The sequence below is a fragment of the Ranitomeya variabilis genome, unplaced genomic scaffold (assembly GCF_051348905.1).
Source record: "Ranitomeya variabilis isolate aRanVar5 unplaced genomic scaffold, aRanVar5.hap1 Scaffold_550, whole genome shotgun sequence".
NCBI lineage: Eukaryota > Metazoa > Chordata > Amphibia > Anura > Dendrobatidae > Ranitomeya > Ranitomeya variabilis.
In genome coordinates, this window is record NW_027508186.1 from 60,001 (window position 1) to 75,000 (window position 15,000).

Genomic DNA, 15,000 nt, shown 5'->3' on the forward strand with positions numbered 1-15,000 from the left:
ACAAAAAGGGGGCGTTCCGGGGGCGTGTTTACCCGGATTGGACTTTTCCTATACTTTAACATTGCAATGCATTTAATACAGTGTCCCTCTGGTGGGACGAGAGTGACAATTTCCCTGTTGACCCTATGATCTCCTATACTATAACATGGGGCCAGCGCCGAGCTTCGCTCGGCGCTGGCCTGCGCTATTTCAGAGCGTGCCAAAGTCGTATCGGGCTCGCTCGTGCCGTGCTTGAGCGCGCCAAATTTTTTTAAGAGCGCAAAACAATTTTTTTCGGAAGCTTGGCGACCTCCAATTTCGAAAACGCACGGAATACAGCCTCCGTAAAGGGTTTTGGAACTGGATTGCGCCATTTTGGAGAGCGCCAAAATTATATTTCGTTCGCTCGCACCTTGAGTGAGCGCGCCAAAGTTGATTCGGACCCACAGCGACCTCCAAATTCGAAATCGCGCTATATACAGCCCCCGTAGAACGTACTCAGTTGATCTGCTTCGCGAAATTCACGTCACGTTTTTCGTTACGACGCGTATGTCACAAATTTGAAGCGCTTTTTCCGGGGCCTGACTGCCTTCTATTTTGAAACCGTCCGGGTTGCAGCCTCTTTACGCACTCGGGGGATGATCTGCGTCGCAAAAAACATGAAAAAACGTATCGTTTTCGTTCACCGGAGCTAGCATTCTGCATTGTTATTCACCATGACACGGTGCATACTCAAAAATGGCCACAGGATGGTGGTGGTGATCTACTACAATAATTTTAAATGAATTAAAATAATTTACACTTGCACAATAAAAAAAATCCACCAGGTGGCGACGTTTGCAGTCCGTTCCCGGTAAGAAAGCCTATAACTCGGGTTTCTTACCCAGATCGGACCCTCTCATTTTCATTGAAGGGGGAGCTCACGGTCCCGGCCTCGTTTCTCCAGAACCACAAGTCGCAGCGATGCGCTTTTGGTGTCTTTTTAAAGGGCAGACCCTGGGCTTTCTTCCACAGCAGGAACTTTTTGCGCCGTACCTACGACCGCAGAGCGGTGACCCCCGGAGTTTTGGCATTTTTTTCCTCATAGACATGCATTGGAAGCGATTTGATAGGGGGGTCTCTGTTTCGGGCCAATATCTCTGGAATCCCAAGTCTCAGCCGGTCGAGGGGGGTCTTATCATTTGCAGGAGAGTCTGTGCTCTCACCACCTGAAATATCTAGTGCCTATGTCAGTCAACCACGGAGATATAAGCGTTTATCTCCCTATGAGGACTCCCATTCATTTGGGACTTTGAAATATTTTTTCCACTTGCAGAGTCCATTCCGGGTAAGAAAGCCTATAACTCGGGTTTCTTACCCAGATTGGACCCTGTCATTTTCATTGAAGGGGGAGCTCGCGGTCCCAGCCTCGTTTCTCCGGAACCACAAGTCGCAGCGACGCGCTTTTGGTGTCTTTTTAAACGGCAGACCCTGGGCTTTCTTCCACAGCAGGAACTTTTTGCGCCGTACCTACGACCGCAGAGCGGTGACCCCCTGGAGTTTTGGCATTTTTTTCCTCATAGACATGCATTGGAAGCGATTTGATAGGGGGGTCTCTGTTTCGGGCCAATATCTCTGGAATCCCAAGTCTCAGCCGGTCGAGGGGGGTCTTATCATTTGCAGGAGAGTCTGTGCTCTCACCACCTGAAATATCTAGTGCCTATGTCAGTCAACCACGGAGATATAAGCGTTTATCTCCCTATGAGGACTCCCATTCATTTGGGACTTTGAAATATTTTTTCCACTTGCAGAGTCCATTCCGGGTAAGAAAGCCTATAACTCGGGTTTCTTACCCAGATTGGACCCTGTCATTTTCATTGAAGGGGGAGCTCACGGTCCCAGCCTCGTTTCTCCGGAACCACAAGTCGCAGCGACGCGCTTTTGATGTCTTTTTAAAGGGCAGACCCTGGGCTTTCTTCCACAGCAGGAACTTTTTGTGCCGTACCTACGACCGCAGAGCGGTGACCCCCAGAGTTTTGGCATTTTTTTCCTCATAGACATGCATTGGAAGCGATTTGATAGGGTGGTCTCTGTTTCGGGCCAATATCTCTGGAATCCCAAGTCTCAGCCGGTCGAGGGGGGTCTTATCATTTGCAGGAGAGTCTGTGCTCTCACCACCTGAAATATCTAGTGCCTATGTCAGTCAACCACGGAGATATAAGCGTTTATCTCCCTATGAGGACTCCCATTCGTTTGGGACTTTGAAATATTTTTTTCACTTGCAGAGTCCATTCCGGGTAAGAAAGCCTATAACTCGGGTTTCTTACCCAGATTGGACCCTGTCATTTTCATTGAAGGGGGAGCTCACGGTCCCGGCCTCGTTTCTCCGGAACCACAAGTCGCAGCGATGCGCTTTTGGTGTCTTTTTAAAGGGCAGACCCTGGGCTTTCTTCCACAGCAGGAACTTTTTGCGCCGTACCTACGACCGCAGAGCGGTGACCCCCGGAGTTTTGGCATTTTTTTCCTCATAGACATGCATTGGAAGCGATTTGATAGGGGGGTCTCTGTTTCGGGCCAATATCTCTGGAATCCCAAGTCTCAGCCGGTCGAGGGGGGTCTTATCATTTGCAGGAGAGTCTGTGCTCTCACCACCTGAAATATCTAGTGCCTATGTCAGTCAACCACGGAGATATAAGCGTTTATCTCCCTATGAGGACTCCCATTCATTTGGGACTTTGAAATATTTTTTCCACTTGCAGAGTCCAATCCGGGTAAGAAAGCCTATAACTCGGGTTTCTTACCCAGATTGGACCCTGTCATTTTCATTGAAGGGGGAGCTCACGGTCCCGGCCTCGTTTCTCCGGAACCACAAGTCGCAGCGATGCGCTTTTGGTGTCTTTTTAAAGGGCAGACCCTGGGCTTTCTTCCACAGCAGGAACTTTTAGCGCCGTACCTACGACCGCAGAGCGGTGACCCCCGGAGTTTTGGCATTTTTTTCCTCATAGACATGCATTGGAAGCGATTTGATAGGGGGGTCTCTGTTTCTGGCCAATATCTCTGGAATCCCAAGTCTCAGCCGGTCGAGGGGGGTCTTATCATTTGCAGGAGAGTCTGTGCTCTCACCACCTGAAATATCTAGTGCCTATGTCAGTCAACCACGGAGATATAAGCGTTTATCTCCCTATGAGGACTCCCATTCATTTGGGACTTTGAAATATTTTTTCCACTTGCAGAGTCCAATCCGGGTAAGAAAGCCTATAACTCGGGTTTCTTACCCAGATTGGACCCTGTCATTTTCATTGAAGGGGGAGCTCACGGTCCCGGCCTCATTTCTCCGGAACCACAAGTCGCAGCGATGCGCTTTTGGTGTCTTTTTAAAGGGCAGACCCTGGGCTTTCTTCCACAGCAGGAACTTTTTGCGCCGTACCTACGACCGCAGAGCGGTGACCCCCGGAGTTTTGGCATTTTTTTCCTCATAGACATGCATTGGAAGCGATTTGATAGGGGGGTCTCTGTTTCGGGCCAATATCTCTGGAATCCCAAGTCTCAGCCGGTCGAGGGGGGTCTTATCATTTGCAGGAGAGTCTGTGCTCTCACCACCTGAAATATCTAGTGCCTATGTCAGTCAACCACGGAGATATAAGCGTTTATCTCCCTATGAGGACTCCCATTCATTTGGGACTTTGAAATATTTTTTCCACTTGCAGAGTCCATTCCGGGTAAGAAAGCCTATAACTCGGGTTTCTTACCCAGATTGGACCCTGTCATTTTCATTGAAGGGGGAGCTCGCGGTCCCAGCCTCGTTTCTCCGGAACCACAAGTCGCAGCGACGCGCTTTTGGTGTCTTTTTAAAGGGCAGACCCTGGGCTTTCTTCCACAGCAGGAACTTTTTGCGCCGTACCTACGACCGCAGAGCGGTGACCCCCTGGAGTTTTGGCATTTTTTTCCTCATAGACATGCATTGGATGCGATTTGATAGGGGGGTCTCTGTTTCGGGCCAATATCTCTGGAATCCCAAGTCTCAGCCGGTCGAGGGGGGTCTTATCATTTGCAGGAGAGTCTGTGCTCTCACCACCTGAAATATCTAGTGCCTATGTCAGTCAACCACGGAGATATAAGCGTTTATCTCCCTATGAGGACTCCCATTCATTTGGGACTTTGAAATATTTTTTCCACTTGCAGAGTCCATTCCGGGTAAGAAAGCCTATAACTCGGGTTTCTTACCCAGATTGGACCCTGTCATTTTCATTGAAGGGGGAGCTCGCGGTCCCAGCCTCGTTTCTCCGGAACCACAAGTCGCAGCGATGCGCTTTTGGTGTCTTTTTAAAGGGCAGACCCTGGGCTTTCTTCCACAGCAGGAACTTTTTGCGCCGTACCTACGACCGCAGAGCGGTGACCCCCTGGAGTTTTGGCATTTTTTTCCTCATAGACATGCATTGGAAGCGATTTGATAGGGGGGTCTCTGTTTCGGGCCAATATCTCTGGAATCCCAAGTCTCAGCCGGTCGAGGGGGGTCTTATCATTTGCAGGAGAGTCTGTGCTCTCACCACCTGAAATATCTAGTGCCTATGTCAGTCAACCACGGAGATATAAGCGTTTATCTCCCTATGAGGACTCCCATTCATTTGGGACTTTTAAATATTTTTTTCACTTGCAGACTCCATTCCGGGTAAGAAAGCCTATAACTCGGGTTTCTTACCCAGATTGGACCCTGTCATTTTCATTGAAGGGGGAGCTCACGGTCCCAGCCTCGTTTCTCCGGAACCACAAGTCGCAGCGACGCGCTTTTGGTGTCTTTTTAAAGGGCAGACCCTGGGCTTTCTTCCACAGCAGGAACTTTTTGTGCCGTACCTACGACCGCAGAGCGGTGACCCCCAGAGTTTTGGCATTTTTTTCCTCATAGACATGCATTGGAAGCGATTTGATAGGGGGGTCTCTGTTTCGGGCCAATATCTCTGGAATCCCAAGTCTCAGCCGGTCGAGGGGGGTCTTATCATTTGCAGGAGAGTCTGTGCTCTCACCACCTGAAATATCTAGTGCCTATGTCAGTCAACCACGGAGATATAAGCGTTTATCTCCCTATGAGGACTCCCATTCATTTGGGACTTTGAAATATTTTTTTCACTTGCAGAGTCCAATCCGGGTAAGAAAGCCTATAACTCGGGTTTCTTACCCAGATTGGACCCTGTCATTTTCATTGAAGGGGGAGCTCACGGTCCCGGCCTCGTTTCTCCGGAACCACAAGTCGCAGCGATGCGCTTTTGGTGTCTTTTTAAAGGGCAGACCCTGGGCTTTCTTCCACAGCAGGAACTTTTTGCGCCGTACCTACGACCGCAGAGCGGTGACCCCCGGAGTTTTGGCATTTTTTTCCTCATAGACATGCATTGGAAGCGATTTGATAGGGGGGTCTCTGTTTCGGGCCAATATCTCTGGAATCCCAAGTCTCAGCCGGTCGAGGGGGGTCTTATCATTTGCAGGAGAGTCTGTGCTCTCACCACCTGAAATATCTAGTGCCTATGTCAGTCAACCACGGAGATATAAGCGTTTATCTCCCTATGAGGACTCCCATTCATTTGGGACTTTGAAATATTTTTTCCACTTGCAGAGTCCATTCCGGGTAAGAAAGCCTATAACTCGGGTTTCTTACCCAGATTGGACCCTGTCATTTTCATTGAAGGGGGAGCTCGCGGTCCCAGCCTCGTTTCTCCGGAACCACAAGTCGCAGCGACGCGCTTTTGGTGTCTTTTTAAAGGGCAGACCCTGGGCTTTCTTCCACAGCAGGAACTTTTTGCGCCGTACCTACGACCGCAGAGCGGTGACCCCCTGGAGTTTTGGCATTTTTTTCCTCATAGACATGCATTGGAAGCGATTTGATAGGGGGGTCTCTGTTTCGGGCCAATATCTCTGGAATCCCAAGTCTCAGCCGGTCGAGGGGGGTCTTATCATTTGCAGGAGAGTCTGTGCTCTCACCACCTGAAATATCTAGTGCCTATGTCAGTCAACCACGGAGATATAAGCGTTTATCTCCCTATGAGGACTCCCATTCATTTGGGACTTTGAAATATTTTTTTCACTTGCAGAGTCCATTCCGGGTAAGAAAGCCTATAACTCGGGTTTCTTACCCAGATTGGACACTGTCATTTTCATTGAAGGGGGAGCTCACGGTCCCAGCCTCGTTTCTCCGGAACCACAAGTCGCAGCGACGCGCTTTTGGTGTCTTTTTAAAGGGCAGACCCTGGGCTTTCTTCCACAGCAGGAACTTTTTGCGCCGTACCTACGACCGCAGAGCGGTGACCCCCGGAGTTTTGGCATTTTTTTCCTCATAGACATGCATTGGAAGCGATTTGATAGGGGGGTCTCTGTTTCGGGTCAATATCTCTGGAATCCCAAGTCTCAGCCGGTCGAGGGGGGTCTTATCATTTGCAGGAGAGTCTGTGCTCTCACCACCTGAAATATCTAGTGCCTATGTCAGTCAACCACGGAGATATAAGCGTTTATCTCCCTATGAGGACTCCCATTCATTTGGGAGTTTGAAATATTTTTTTCACTTGCAGAGTCCGTTCCGGGTAAGAAAGCCTATAACTCGGGTTTCTTACCCAGATCGGACCCTGTCATTTTCATTGAAGGGGGATCTCACGGTCCCGGCCTCGTTTCTCCGGAACCACACGTGTGCTATTTATATGGGCATTGGAAGGCATTCTCCAGCACTACGTGTGCTATTTATATGAGCAGTGGACAGCATTCTCCAGCACCATGTGTACTATTGGTGTGGGCACTGGATGGCATTCTCCAGCACTATGTGTTCTTTTTGGTGTGGGCACTGGATGGCATTCTCCAGCACTATGTGTTCTTTTTGATGTGGGCACTGGATGGCATTCTCTAGAACTATGTGTGCTATTTATATGGGCATTGGAAGGCATTCTCCAGCACTATGTGTACTGTTGGTGTGGGCACTGGAAGGCATTCTCCAGCACCATGTGTACTATTGGTCTGGGCACTGGATGGCATTCTCCAGCACTATGTGTACTATTGGTGTGGGCACTGGATGTCACATATGTCCCGTTAACACTAAAGAGGAACAGTTTGAGAAAGCTCCATTCATTTTTCCCATAGGGACCACATATGGTCCGGATTTCCCCACATGTTTCTGGGCACTCTGACGCTAACACGGTAAGGTTTTCAATGTTTTTTTCCGTTAAATCATCCTGCAGGATGTGTGTAGGTACTCTTCTACCTAACTGTGGGTTGCAGCGAGCGCCTGCGCAATTGCGTGGGTTCTCCGCAACCTCCTTATGAGCATGTGTTCCATGGCCTTGCGTTGATTCATGCGCCTTTTCTCTCTACAGCATGTTTTAAAGCTTATTAGAGGGTTTTGGGTGCAAAAGCATACATTTTCGTGTTTTTCGTGGTGCCAAAATACGATTCGCCGAGTTGGATAACGGACAGCTCTATGTGACTGTCCGCTGCCAATTAAAGAGTTGCTTTACGGTGTAAAAAACGTAAACTTTTATGTATTTAACGTATGTAAGGTTAAGTAGGTCACATATATATAAAGTATGTCCCGTTAACACTAAAGAGGAACAGTTTGAGAAAGCTCCATTCATTTTTCCCATAGGGACCACATATGGTCCGGATTTCCCCACATGTTTCTGGGCACTCCGACGCTAACACGGTAAGGTTTTCAATGTTTTTTTTCCGTTAAGTCATCCTGTAGGATGTGTGTAGGTACTCTTCTACCTAACTGTGGGTTGCAGCGGGCGCCTGCGCAATTGCGTGGGTTCTCCGCAACCTCCTTATGAGCATGTTTTCCATGGCCTTGCGTTGGCTCATGCGCCTTTTCTCTCTACAGCCTGTTTTAAAGCTTATTAGAGGGTTTCAGGTGCAAAAGCATACATTTTCGTGTTTTTCATGGCGCCAAAATACGCTTCGCTGACTTGGATAACAGACAGCTCTATGTGACTGTCCGCTGCCCATTAAAGAGTTGCTTTACGGTGTAAAAAAACATAAACTTGTATGTATGTAATGTATGTAAGGTTAAGTAGGTCACATATATATAAAGTATGTCCCGTTAACACTAAAGAGGAACAGTTTGAGAAAGCTCCATTCATTTTTCCCATAGGGACCACATATGGTCTGGATTTCCCCACATGTTTATAGACACTCCTACGCTAACACGATAAGGTTTTCAATGTTTTTTTCCGTTAAGTCATCCTGTAGGATGTGTGTAGGTACTCTTCTACCTAACTGTGGGTTGCAGCGAGCGCCTGCACAATTGCGTGGGTTCTCCGCAACCTCCTTATGAGCATGTTTTCCATGGCCTTAAATAAACTAAATATGTCCCCTTAGCCAGGTAGTAGAGAAACATTGAAGAGTATGGCATTCTCCAGCACTATGTGTACTATTGGTGTGGGCACTGGATGGCATTGTCCAGCACAATGTGTGCTATTTATATGAGCAGCAGGCGGCATTCTCCAGCACCATGTGTACTGTTGGTGTGGGCACTGGATGGCATTCTCCAGCACTACGTGTGCCACTTATATGGGCATTGCATGGCATTTTCCAGCACTATGTGTACTGTTGGTGTGGGCACTGGATGGCATTCTCCAGCACTACATGTGCCACTTACTGTATATGGGCATTGGATGACATTTTCCAGCACTATGTGTACTATTGGTATGGGCACTGGATGGCATTCTCCAGCACCATGTGTACTATTGGTGTGGGCACAGGATGGCATTCTCCAGCACTACGTGTGCCACTTATATGGGCGTTGGACGGTATTTTCCAGCACTATGTGTACTATTGGTGTGGGCACTGGATGGCATTCTCCAGCACCATGTGTACTATTGGTGTTTGGCACTGGATGGCATTCTCCAGCACTATGTGTACTGTTGGTGCGGGAACTGGATGGCATTCTCCAGCACCAGGGGTGACTGCAGAAGCGGCTAACGAGCATGATAAAGGCGTCCGTTTGCCGGTTGTGGAGAAACATGGCCGACCCCGGCATTCTCCAGCACCATGTGTACTATTGGTGTTTGGCACTGGATGGCATTCTCCAGCACTACGTGTGCCACTTATATGGGCATTGGATGGCATTCTCCAGCACCATGTGTACTATTGGTGTGGGCACTGGATGGAGTCCTTGACACTTAGAAAAAATTTTGAGAAAATCCTGATTTTGTGAAAAATCTCACATTTCCCCTACTTCCACCCCAGGGGGGCGTCAATATGTTGTAAAGTACCCCAGGACAGTGACCTAAATGTGGGTGAAGTTTGCGGTGCACGGGGGAAAAGTTGAATTTTGGATGAAAATCCATATTTTCATACTTTAAAAATTTCAGGCGTGTGTCAGACTTCCAGGCGGGGGCAGCCGCCAGAGGTGTACCGGGGACGCTTCCAGGAGCCTGGGGAAGATTTTCTGGAAGAGTCCTTGACACTTAGAAAAATTTTGAGAAATTTCCGATTTTGTGAAAAATGTCACATTTCCCCTACTTCCACCCCAGGGGGGCGTCAATATGTTGTAAAGCATCCCAGGGCAGTGACCTAAATGTGGGTAAAGTTTGCAGTGCACGGGGGGAAAGTTGAATTTTTGGATGAAAATCCATATTTTCATACTTTGAAAATTTCAGGCGTGTGTCAGACTTCCAGGCGGGGGCAGCCGCCGGAGGTGTACCGGGGACGCTTCCAGGAGCCTGGGGAAGATTTTCTGGAAGAGTCCTTGACACTTAGAAAAATTTTGAGAAATTTCCGATTTTGTGAAAAATGTCACATTTCCCCTACTTCCACCCTAAAGGGGCGTCAATATGTTGTAAAGCACCCCAGGGCAGTGACCTAAATGTGGGTAAAGTTTGCGGTGCACGGGCGGAAAGTTGAATTTTTGGATGAAAATGCGTATTTTCATACTTTGAAAATTTCAGGCATGTGTCAGACTTCCAGGCGGGGGCAGCCGCCAGAGGTGTACCGGGGACGCTTCCAGGGGCCTGGGGAAGATTTTCTGGAAGAGTCCTTGACACTTAGAAAAATTTTGAGAAATTTCCGATTTTGTGAAAAATGTCACATTTCCCCTACTTCCACCCTAAAGGGGCGTCAATATGTTGTAAAGCACCCCAAGGCAGTGACCTAAATGTGGGTAAAGTTTGCGGTGCACGGGCGGAAAGTTGAATTTTTGGATGAAAATGCGTATTTTCATACTTTGAAAATTTCAGGCATGTGTCAGACTTCCAGGCGGGGGCAGCCGCCAGAGGTGTACCGGGGACGCTTCCAGGGGCCTGGGGAAGATTTTCTGGAAGAGTCCTTGACACTTAGAAAAATTTTGAGAAATTTCCGATTTTGTGAAAAATGTCACATTTCCCCTACTTCCACCCTAAAGGGGCGTCAATATGTTGTAAAGCACCCCAAGGCAGTGACCTAAATGTGGGTAAAGTTTGCGGTGCACGGGCGGAAAGTTGAATTTTTGGATGAAAATGCGTATTTTCATACTTTAAAAATTTCAGGCGTGTGTCAGACTTCCAGGCGGGGGCAGCCGCCGGAGGTGTACCGGGGACGCTTCCAGGAGCCTGGGGAAGATTTTCTGGAAGAGTCCTTGACACTTAGAAAAATTTTGAGAAATTTCCGATTTTGTGAAAAATGTCACATTTCCCCTACTTCCACCCTAAAGGGGCGTCAATATGTTGTAAAGCACCCCAAGGCAGTGACCTAAATGTGGGTAAAGTTTGCGGTGCACGGGGGGAAAGTTGAATTTTTGGATGAAAATGCGTATTTTCATACTTTGAAAATTTCAGGCGTGTGTCGGACTTCCAGGCGGGGGCAGCCGCCGGAGGTGTACCGGGGACGCTTCCAGGAGCCTGGGGAAGCTTTTCTGGAAGAGTCCTTGACACTTTGAAAAATTTTGAGAAAATCTCGATTTTGTGAAAAATGTCACATTTCCCCTACTTCCACCACAGGGGGGCGTCAATATGTTGTAAAGCACCCCAGGGCAGTGACCTAAATGCGGGTAAAGTTTGCGGTGCACGGGGGGAAAGTTGAATTTTTGGATGAAAATGCGTATTTTCATACTGTGAAATTTTCAGGCGTGTGTCAGACTTCCAGGCGGGGGCAGCCGCCGGAGGTGTACCGGGGACGCTTCCAGGAGCCTGGGGAAGATTTTCTGGAAGAGTCCTTGGGACTTAGAAAAAATTTTGAGAAAATCTCGATTTTGTGAAAAATGAAAATTTCCCCTTCTTCCACCCTAAAGGGGCGTCAATATGTTGTGAGGCACCCCAGCAAAGTGACCTAAGTGGGGGTGAAGTTTGCGGGGCACGGGCGGAAAGTTGAATTTTTGGATGAAAATGCGTATTTTCATACTTTGAAAATTTCAGGCGTGTGTCAGACTTCCAGGCGGGGGCAGCCGCCGGAGGTGTACCGGGGACGCTTCCAGGAGCCTGGGGAAGATTTTCTGGAAGCGTCCTTGACACTTAGAAAAAATTTTGAGAAAATCTCGATTTTGTGAAAAATGTCACATTTCCCCTACTTCCACCCCAGGGGGGCGTCAATATGTTGTAAGGCACCCCAAGGCAGTGACCTAACTGTGGGTGAAGTTTGCGGGGCACGAGCGGAAAGTCGAATTTTGGATGAAAATGCATTATTTTCATACTTTGAAAATTTCAGGCGTGTGTTAGACTTCCAGGCGGGGGCAGCCGCCGGAGGCGTACCGAGGACGCTTCCAGGAGCCTGGGGAAGATTTTCTGAAAGTGTCCTTGGGACTTAGAAATATTTTGAGAAATTTCCGATTTTGTGAAAAATGTCACATTTCCCCTACTTCCACCCCAGGGGGGCGTCAATATGTTGTGAGGTACCCCAGGACAGTGACCTAACTGTGGGTAAAGTTTGCGGGGCACGGGCGGAAAGTCGAATTTTGGATGAAAATGCATTATTTTCATACTTTGAAAATTTCAGGCGTGTGTCAGACTTCCAGGCGGGGGCAGCCGCCGGAGGCGTACCGAGGAGGCTTCCAGGAGCCTGGGGAAGATTTTCTGGAAGAGTCCTTGGGACTTAGAAATATTTTGAGAAAATCTCGATTTTGTGAAAAAATGTCACATTTCCCCTACTTCCACCACAGGGGGGCGTCAATATGTTGTGAGGTACCCCAGGACAGTGACCTAACTGTGGGTAAAGTTTGCGGGGCACGGGCGGAAAGTCGAATTTTGGATGAAAATGCATTATTTTCATACTTTGAAAATTTCAGGCGTGTGTCAGACTTCCAGGCGGGGGCAGCCGCCGGAGGCGTACCGAGGACGCTTCCAGGAGCCTGGGGAAGATTTTCTGAAAGTGTCCTTGGGACTTAGAAAAATTTTGAGAAATTTCCGATTTTGTGAAAAATGTCACATTTCCCCTACTTCCACCCCAGGGGGGCGTCAATATGTTGTAAAGCACCCCAGGGCAGTGACCTAAATGAGGGTGAATTTTGCGGTGCACGGGCGGAAAGTCGAATTTTTGGATGAAAATGCGTATTTTCATACTTTGAAAATTTCAGGCGTGTGTCAGACTTCCAGGCGGGGGCAGCCGCCGGAGGTGTACCGGGGACGCTTCCAGGAGCCTGGGGAAGATTTTCTGAAAGTGTCCTTGGGACTTAGAAATATTTTGAGAAAATCTCGATTTTGTGAAAAATGTCACATTTCCCCTACTTCCACCACAGGGGGGCGTCAATATGTTGTGAGGTACCCCAGGACAGTGACCTAACTGTGGGTAAAGTTTGCGGGGCACGGGCGGAAAGTCGAATTTTGGATGAAAATGCATTATTTTCATACTTTGAAAATTCCAGGCGTGTGTCAGACTTCCAGGCGGGGGCAGCCGCCGGAGGCGTACCGAGGACGCTTCCAGGAGCCTGGGGAAGATTTTCTGGAAGAGTCCTTGGGACTTGGTGCAATTTTGAGAAAATCTCGATTTTGTGAAAAAATGACCCATTTCCCCTACTTCCACCCCAGGGGGGCGTCAATATGTTGTAAAGCACCCCAGGGCAGTGACCTAAATGCGGGTAAAGTTTGCGGTGCACGGGGGGGAAAGTTGAATTTTTGGATGAAAATGCGTATTTTCATACTTTAAAAATTTCAGGCGTGTGTCAGACTTCCAGGAGGGGGCAGCCGCCGGAGGCGTACCGGGGACGCTTCCAGGAGCCTGGGGAAGATTTTCTGGAAGAGTCCTTGGGACTTAGAAAATTTTTTGAGAAAATCTCGATTTTGTGAAAAATGAAAATTTCCCCTTCTTCCACCCTAAAGGGGCGTCAATATGTTGTGAGGCACCCCAGCAAAGTGACCTAAGTGGGGGTGAAGTTTGCGGGGCACGGACGGAAAGTTGAATTTTTGGATGAAAATGCGTATTTTCATACTTTGAAAATTTCAGGCGTGTGTCAGACTTCCAGGCGGGGGCAGCCGCCGGAGGCGTACCGGGGACGCTTCCAGGAGCCTGGGGAAGATTTTCTGGAAGCGTCCTTGACACTTAGAAAAATTTTGAGAAAATCTCGATTTTGTGAAAAATGTCACATTTCCCCTACTTCCACCCCAGGGGGGCGTCAATATGTTGTAAAGCACCCAAGGGCAGTGACCTAAATGCGGGTAAAGTTTGCGGTGCACGGGGGGAAAGTTGAATTTTTGGATGAAAATGCGTATTTTCATACTTTGAAAATTTCAGGCGTGTGTTGGACTTCCAGGCGGGGGCAGCCGCCAGAGGTGTACCGGGGACGCTTCCAGGAGCCTGGGGGAGATTTTCTGGAAGAGTCCTTGACACTTAGAAAAATTTTGAGAAATTTCCGATTTTGTGTAAAAATCACCCATTTCCCCTACTTCCACCCTAAAGGGGCGTCAATATGTCGTAAGGCGCCCCTAGACAGTGACCTAAGTGGGGGTGAAGTTTGGGTCTGATGGGTGGAAAACTGAAAAAAAGCGATTTTGTGACTTTGAGAACAAACAGAGAGCTCAAAACTTTGAAAAACGTCAGACCGCTGTCAGACTTCCAGGCGGGGGAAAGCTCTGAGGTTGTACCGAGGACACTTCCATGGCCCCCGGATTGATTTTCAAGAAAGAGTCCTTGGGACTTTGAAATTTTCCGGCGAGCTGTTTTTGGCTTCCGGGAGCCGTAGAACTTTGGGAAATCGATTCCGCTCACCGGTTCAGGGTGTTTCGAGCTAGTCCAGGTCCCAGCTACGCCGCCTGGCCTCCAAATTTCGCAAATTCGAAAAAAAAAAAAATAGAACCGGAATGAGGAAATTTCTGGCCGCCGGATCCGCCGCACGGCTCCAGGAGGTCGGACACTTTTTGACTTTGTTCCCTTAAAGTGGGGGTCGGTGTCTCACCATGCAAATACCCAGTTTTGCACACCAGCTGCAGGATATAGGAGAGAGAGGTACCTCTCGGCCCCGACCAAAATCCGTTGTTTTCGTGGTTCCTCGACTCGGGTAGGCGGTTTGGCGAGTACCCCCCTTTTGCATGGAAGTTCGCACTCGCGCCGAGACCAGGCTTCCGCGGCTCCAGGGGGACTTTTGCCGGTTGTCCGTCCCGAGTCCGAGACGCGTTTCCTGGGTCGCCCGAGCCCGAACGGACCCTCCCCACGTGGGTTCCTGTCCTCTGAGGGCGACGGTCGTCAGAAGGGGGGCAGATCCAGAGTCCTCGTCCGCAGGAGGGCTCTGGGAGGGCGGATCGCTCCTTCTGACTTTGTCCCCTCGGAGCGGGCTCGGCGTTTCTCTGTGTCGGATGTCTCCCGCTTCCGCGCCAACGGGGAGACCTATGAGAGAATCGCACCGCGACCCGGCTTCCGTCTCGAGGGCGCCCGGAGCGCGCCGGACACTCGCTTCCAGGACTCCAGGGGCACGTTTCTTCCCCGTCTCCCCCGAGGGGAAGAACGGAGGCAGGGGTTCCACCCGAGCCCCTGCCCTTTCTTCCGATCGATCTGGCTCAGCGCTCCCGGGTGGGGAGGTGGTGCCGCTCGCTCGGCCCGGGCTTTGGAGCCCGCGTCGGTTTACGGCGGGCGGTCTCCTTCCTCTGTTACCCCCCCCGGGTTTCAGGCACTCGT